This window comes from Nothobranchius furzeri, chromosome 1, assembly GCF_043380555.1.
Source record: "Nothobranchius furzeri strain GRZ-AD chromosome 1, NfurGRZ-RIMD1, whole genome shotgun sequence".
In the NCBI taxonomy this organism is placed as follows: domain Eukaryota; kingdom Metazoa; phylum Chordata; class Actinopteri; order Cyprinodontiformes; family Nothobranchiidae; genus Nothobranchius; species Nothobranchius furzeri.
Genome location: NC_091741.1, coordinates 78,731,580 through 78,738,042, shown reverse-complemented (window position 1 = coordinate 78,738,042; position 6,463 = coordinate 78,731,580). Strand labels below are relative to the sequence as shown.

The window sequence follows — 6,463 nt, the reverse complement described above, 5'->3', positions numbered from 1 at the left end:
TAGTTTCTGCTTCAGCCATCCCCCCCCCCCCCCCCCCCCCCCCCAGGTAGAAAAACTGCTACCTGGGTTCATATATATTCACCTCATGAGTTACCTTTGAACTGCAGTTCTAAAAGATCTACCGACCGCAAAAACAGCGGAGTGCTCGCTGCTTGCCAGCCACATCAGTTAGGTGCGTCACCGAGGACAAAACAGGTGATGCGCCCCGATCCACAACAGCAAAAAGCATCAGGCACAAATAAAAGAAAAAAAAGAAATGAGCTGACATGAACGATCTCATATTAATTTAGTTTTTGAGGTGGCGACACCTGATTTGATAATGTTACTGTGGCCGTGCGCAGATGTCTAGAGCGCATCAACAATCAGAGCTTTGCATGCGCAAGCTGGTTAAGGTTAGGATGGGGGTGAGGGGAAGGTTAAATTGCAAGAGGGTCAACGTCACAATTTGGTTAAATGTCCGTTTTATGGCGGGTGTCAGTACCGACGCTCTGGCACAGCGCGTTGCCTCCCGACTCGCAGGAGCTTGTCACCTGCTGACAGCAGGCTGCGGTCTTTTCCGTGGACTGCATCTTGCCGGTCATTATCATGTGACAGCGACTAGTCAATGACAGGCATAAAAAGTCACTATAGAGCGGTGAAGTCGACTAGTGACTAGTTCATACAACCCCTGCTACTGCTCCCCAGAGTGTTCTGCAGCATAATCAGCACGTTCTCTTTGAACTTGATATCAAATTTTCGCCTCCTCTTCGTCTCCGCACGGTTAAAGTTACCCTCGCGGTCTATCACTGGCAAATCAAAAGTGAGACGATGACACAACCGCCCCCCGTACTTGCTTGTTACCACATTCCACCCGGCCACAATAAAAAACGGCCATTATTCACCTCCGCCGACTCTGACACAGGCCAAAATATGATACCCGGCAGTTAATTAGAGGATTTACGGTATAACCAATAGATGGAATAATTGGTAACCAAAACTAAGTTCAACAAAGGAGTCAATAAACAGTATGGGCAAAAAGTCAACTGATAAGAGGGGTTGTCGTTCAAAGTGTATTTTGAATATTCACAAGGTGAAATGGTTTACATCAAATAAGCAGTGATACATTTAGAAAAAACATTATAACCAATAGACCGTCCATCAGTTCCTTGAAGAGTTTCAGACTTCATCTGCATGAACAAGGGCTTGTTCCTTGTGACATCAATCCAGGGTTCCAATTGGTTCATGGGTGGCTCGCCATCCAAGGAAAATTCAAGACGGTGAATGGGATGAACTGAATGTAAAAGGGAAAAGGGAAAGAAATCCACACAAAAACCTGACCTAAAACAAAAGCCAGAAAGGGAAATCATCAATTCTACTATTTACATATATACAAAATATCACAAATCATTCAGGTTCTCCACAGAAATTCCAGGAGGTCCACATTCACATTTTTCTTAATTACGTAATTATGTTTGTTTCACTCAATTTGATTAATTGCTCAGCTGAGCTTCCCCACACAGGAAACAAGTGCTTAGGTCAAATATCTTTGGACAGGAATTATGTGAAAACAATAAACCACATTCTGTGCAACATCTCAAGACACTAAAAATATTCCAAGCAACACTGGATCATGCAGCTAATCAGTGTAGATCAATGAATATGTTTACTCACCGATGAGTAGAAACACATACACAAACTTTGGCCTCAGTTAGGCAAATATGGAGGATCTGTGACAGTAAGTATAACATTAGAAAATAAAACAAGTAAATTGGCTCCATCAGTAACTGAGGAACATGAAAGTGCAGCTTACCAACACTCCTGTAACTTTGGCAAAGTGCTACCCTTTTAAAATGGTACGGTTCAGTTTCTTCCTCTCAGAACAGTGAACCAACTGCACCCTCAGATAAGCTGAATTGAAGGTTTTAGCAAGCACTGAAGACTGGCAGAGAAGACCAAACCCTGGAGCAACAGTAACTGCGTGATTCAGCACTCCACCTGGAGCAACAACAGCTTGCTCATTAGCAGGTCAGAATTCCTCTTAAAGGGGAAAGTCCACTAACTGGGGAGCTCCCTCCAGGTGCGTCAATCGCATGGGTTACATGTTTTATGTCCAGGAAAATAATTACTTGCTCTGCTGCTGATTTTTCAATGACTTTGGATATGGCGGGATAGGGATTGGTTTGTAATTACTAACTTGGTCAGAGATGCCAGATATCAGAAATGGAGTTATGAGTCGTTTAGTATAAAATATAGTTGTGATTAAATAAAATAAAAAGGTGCTGAATATGATAAAATACTGACAAAGGATCTCCAAATATCTCCAAAGGATGTTTGAACAAAGGGAAGGAGGATATAGTCTAAGAGGAACTGGGATTTTCAAAAAAAAAAAAAAAAAAAGAATATTAGAACCAATAAAAAACAAAGATGTCTCTCAGTAAGAGGAGTGAGTTATTGGAATAGCCCCTCGAGGATAGATTAAAAAATTCATGCTTGTTGAAAATATTCAAAAGGAGTTTTAAAAATAACGCCTTATGCAATTACCAAGTGCACCAAAATTAGTTTTGTCACACGTTTATACCTCTTGACTGATTTCAATTGATTTTGTTTTATTCATGTTTATACCTCTTGACTGATTTTGTTGAAATTAGGATGATGCATGTAAAAACTGTATTGTTTACATGTTTATTTACTTTTGATATTTATGACAATGTTGATTTTTTGTAAAGAATTAATGGGTAGGCTTAAATAAGTTTAACTTCAGCCTATACCTTTTCGTTCATAAATTATATCTAAAGAAACAGTTTAATTTACAACAGGAATTTGTATCCGTGATAATTATTATTATGTTCTTTATTAGATAATTATTTCCTTTTCACGTGTTTTGTATGTATTTGTTATGACGGAAAAATAAATACAATACAAATACAAAATACAACAGTAAAAAGAACAAGAAAATAGATCATTTCACCAAAGATAAAAAACAAGCCAAGAGCAAACTTATCTTAAATAAGTCCAGTTAAAGTATATTAAAAATCCAATTAAAAGACAGAAACAACAAATTCATACACTTTCCTAAACGAGAATGTTCCACTCACCCAACATTCAATAGACCTGTGTGTTCAGTTTCAGAAATTTTTTGTTGACAAGATCACCCTTATCAAATCTAACATCACCTCAATGGGTTTGATTAGCCATGAGATAAATTCAGGGATTATACCACTATGCTCATTCTGGGCTATTGCACTAAAGGACATCAGCAAAATCATTTCAGGTATGAAAACCTCTGGGTTTCCATTGGACCCTCTTTCTCCAAGGGTGCTAATTGGAACTCCCCCTGTTGTTGGCCCATTTGTTCTCAACGTGATTATGATATCTGGGATAGTTCCTACCTCATTTAAGCATGCTGTTGTACATCCACTATTGAAAAAATCTGGGCTCCATCTTGAGAATTTAGAAAGCTTCTATTTTTTGTCAAAAATCCTCGAAAAGGTTGTTGACTTACAACTTCTTCATCACCTTGAGGAGAATAATCTCCAAGATCCTTTCCAATCTGGCTTTAAGCACAATATTGAATCTATGCATGTTCTGGCCCTGAATGATATCTTGGTAGTAACAGATGCTGGCCACTCTGTTATTCTTCTCTTAGATATATCAGCAGAGTTTGATACAGTTGACCATCCTTGTGACGAGGCTGGAGTTTTGGGTGGGGATAACGGGATTGCACTTGATTGATTCAGATCATATCTCGGAAACCAATGCTTTACAGTTTGCATGGAGAACTACTCGTCCCCATCGTTGCCTCTGCTCTGGGGGGTTCCTCCGGGTTTGAACCTAGGGCCTTTGCTTTTCACCATATACATTCTTCCACTGACATTGATATTTGCTCGTTTCCAGGTGCATTATCACATCTATTCTGACGATTGCCAAATTGATATTGCTGTCACACCACCCAATACCGTCCTCAAAAACAAAAATCTAGTTTTTAGCTAATTTCCTACGTTTAAATGACAACAAAACCGAGGCAGTTAAATTCTGCGCTAGGAACCACAATGATGTCATGCTTGATTTATCTACCACCCTTTTCAAATTCCAGCTAAAGTTTAGGGGTAACACTTTACAATAAGGTACGCAAAATTGTGCTTCGTTACTAGGGAACGACTTAGGTGGTAATGAGTAATTAAGCAGGGAAGAATAGGTTGTTAACCAGTAGTTACTGGTGAAAACACTCATCAGTCTTTTTTCAGGGACTAATAGGTAGTTAACCAGTACTTACTGGTAAACACCCAGTAGTCTTATTCATGGACTAATAGATTATTTCATCAGTACTTTCTGGTAAAACCCCAGCAGCCTTATTCAGACCGTAATAGGTAGTTATCTATTTGTGCTTCATTACTAGGGAACAACTTAGGGGGTAATGAGTCGTGAAGCATGGAAGAATAGGTAGTTAACCAGTAGTTACTGGTGAAAATGCTCATCAGTCTTATTCAGGGATTAGTGGGCAGTTAGCCAGTACTTACTGGCAACCACCCAGCAGTCTTATTCAGGGACTAGTTATTTATGAAAGCAATAAGAAATTAATCCCAGATTAATGTAGTGCCTGTAGACGCTCTTTTGTAAACCTCATGAAGGATGCAGATAATTTGCAACGTCACAGTGATTTAATATCACTGTTTCATCTTGAGTTCACTCGTCTGTCACTTCGTCGTCCATCATTGGCATCCGTCCGTCTCGAGACAATGGAAAGTGAAGCCTCCTCCCAAGTACCTACTGAGGAACGAATCAGTACCTACTAGGTACATAAGCATTACCTACTGCTTTTGTGTACCCTAAAGTAAAGTGAAGCCTCCTCCCAAGTACCCACTGAGGAATGAATCAGTACCTAGTAGGTACTTGAGTATTACCTACTGCTTTTGTGTACCCTAAAGTAAAGTGAAGCCTCCTCCCAAGTGCCTACTGAGGAACGAATCAGTACCTAGTAGGTACTTAAGTATTACCTACTGCTTTTGTGTACCCTAAAGTAAAGTGAAGCCTCCTCCCAAGTACCTACTGAGGAATGAATCAGTACCTAGTAGGTACTTGAGTATTACCTACTGCTTTTGTGTACCCTAAAGTAAAGTGAAGCCTCCTCCCAAGTGCCTACTGAGGAATGAATCAGTACCTAGTAGGTACTTGAGTATTACCTACTGCTTTTGTGTACCCTAAAGTAAAGTGAAGCCTCCTCCCAAGTACCTACTGAGGAATGAATCAGTACCTAGTAGGTACTTGAGTATTACCTACTGCTTTTGTGTACCCTAAAGTAAAGTGAAGCCTCCTCCCAAGTACCTACTGAGGAATGAATCAGTACCTAGTAGGTACTTAAGTATTACCTACTGCTTTTGTGTACCCTAAAGTAAAGTGAAGCCTCCTCCCAAGTACCTACTGAGGAATGAATCAGTACCTAGTAGGTACTTGAGTATTACCTACTGCTTTTGTGTACCCTAAAGTAAAGTGAAGCCTCCTCCCAAGTACCTACTGAGGAACGAATCAGTACCTAGTAGGTACTTAAGTATTACCTACTGCTTTTGTGTACCCTAAAGTAAAGCGAAGCCTCCTCCCAAGTACCTACTGAGGAACGAATCAGTACCTAGTAGGTACTTAAGTATTACCTACTGCTTTTGTGTACCCTAAAGTAAAGTGAAGCCTCCTCCCAAGTGCCTACTGAGGAACGAATCAGTACCTAGTAGGTACTTAAGTATTACCTACTGCTTTTGTGTACCCTAAAGTAAAGCGAAGCCTCCTCCCAAGTACCTACTGAGGAACGAATCAGTACCTAGTAGGTACTTGAGTATTACCTACTGCTTTTGTGTACCCTAAAGTAAAGCGAAGCCTCCTCCCAAGTGCCTACTGAGGAACGAATCAGTACCTAGTAGGTACTTAAGTATTACCTACTGCTTTTGTGTACCCTAAAGTAAAGCGAAGCCTCCTCCCAAGTACCTACTGAGGAACGAATCTGTACCTAGTAGATACTTAAGTATTACCTACTGCTTTTGTGTACCCTAAAGTAAAGTGAAGCCTCCTCCCAAGTACCTACTGAGGAACGAATCAGTACCTAGTAGGTACTTAAGTATTACCTACTGCTTTTGTGTACCCTAACGTAAAGTGAACCCTCCTCCCAAGTACCTACTGAGGAATGAATCAGTACCTAGTAGGTACTTAAGTATTACCTACTGCTTTTGTGTACCCTAAAGTAAAGTGAAGCCTCCTCCCAAGTACCTACTGAGGAATGAATCAGTACCTAGTAGGTACTTAAGTATTACCTACTGCTTTTGTGTACCCTAAAGTAAAGTGAAGCCTCCTCCCAAGTACCTACTGAGGAATTAATCAGTACCTAGTAGGTACTTGAGTATTACCTACTGTTTTTGTGTACCCTAAAGTAAAGTGAAGCCTCCTCCCAAGTACCTACTGAGGAACGAATCAGTACCTAGTAGGTACTTAAGTATTACCT

The 6,463-nt window shown here is 40.2% G+C and overlaps 1 long non-coding RNA gene across 1 annotated transcript; it reads right to left on the bottom strand.

The window, feature by feature from the left end:
* Positions 1 to 1,113: 1,113 nt before the first annotated feature.
* Positions 1,114 to 2,003, bottom strand: LOC139070906 (uncharacterized). The gene is made up of 3 exons (XR_011521280.1): positions 1,790 to 2,003; positions 1,651 to 1,706; positions 1,114 to 1,317 (listed from the first exon to the last, which is right to left on the bottom strand). It is a non-coding gene; the product is annotated as an uncharacterized lncRNA (long non-coding RNA).
* Between the last annotated feature and the right edge of the window lie 4,460 nt (positions 2,004 to 6,463).